Raw genomic sequence first — 1274 nt, 5'->3', positions numbered from 1 at the left:
GCATGTCGTCAGATTGAAATGCCTAAGATCCTTATTAAATGCGGACCCAGACACGCCTCCTACAAAGCTGGTCTAGTGTGGGTGTTTTAGTGGGCGTTGTGACTTTTGCACTGCCTCTGCTTGCACGAGGAGTAGCCCGTTTGTTATATCAGCCACGACGGGGGAAAAAAAAAAAAACGAAGCTCTGCAGTGAGTGTGGAAGAAAAAAATCCTACCGTTTTCATTGGCTACTATAAAAAATGGGAAATGGGTTAGAAGCACACGAAACTTCGCATGAGTGTGTAATTATCCTTCTCCCACACTGACTCGCTCCCCCTCCTCCTACCCCTCCCCTCCCTCTCTCTTTCTCTCAGCCCTCCTTTCTCCTCCATACCATCCTACTGCCCTCTTTCTTCTCCATTTTCTTATATCACATATTTAGTGTGTATGGAAGGGGTTAGAGATGAAGGGTAAAGTACTATAGATGTCAAGGACGACAGCATTACGTATATGGTGTAAATTGTTTGCAGGATGTATACGAAAATTTAAAGTTTTCGTGGAACTCTTTAAAAATACTCTTTAGAAAGAGAAAGAGAGAGAGAGAGAGAGAGAGAATAATTTAATCCCTTCCTTATCTTTTTATCTTATCTTACGCCTTCTTTCCATTGAAGCATCCCTTCCCTTCTTTTCAAACTCCCACACCATATCTTCCCTATTCTTCCCACTCCTTTCGTTCCTCTGAACTCTTCCCATTATCGTTCTTTCCTCTCTCTGGCAGTCTTTCCTTCCCTCTTCCCTCTCTCTTTCCTTTCTCCATTCCTCTATCAAACTTCCTTCACTTTCCCATCTACTATTAACTTCTCCATTCCTTCCTTCCCATCGTTTTTGCCTTCACTCCCCTCTTCCCTTGCCATTCCTTCCTTCCTTGCTAACCTTCCGTCCTCTCATTCTTCCCTGTCATTCCACTTTCTCTAATGTCTCCTTTTCTTTCCCTCTTTCCTTCATCTTCCCCTTTCTGTTTATCCCTGGTTCCCTCCTTCCCGTCCCCTCAACTCTCCACATTTCCTTTCCTCCCGCCTCTTACATTCTATTTGCTCCTTCCTCTTACTCTCCCCCTTCCCATATCCTCTCACATTCTTCCCTTATTTACCCCTTTCCCCATTCCTCTCCCTCCTCCTATTTCCTTTTCTCCTACCTCTTACCTTCCCTCCTCTGCCCCCTCCTTCCATCTCTCTTTTTTTCCATTCCCATGTTCCTTCCTCCTCCTCCTCCACCAACCACACCTCTTCTCAATT

The sequence above is a fragment of the Coenobita brevimanus genome, chromosome 47, assembly GCF_032717465.1.
Source record: "Coenobita brevimanus isolate Jiangsu-jjx chromosome 47, ASM3271746v2, whole genome shotgun sequence".
In the NCBI taxonomy this organism is placed as follows: Eukaryota; Metazoa; Arthropoda; class Malacostraca; order Decapoda; family Coenobitidae; genus Coenobita; species Coenobita brevimanus.
The sequence above is the reverse complement of the archived record's forward strand: the minus strand, read 5'-3'. Positions refer to the sequence as shown.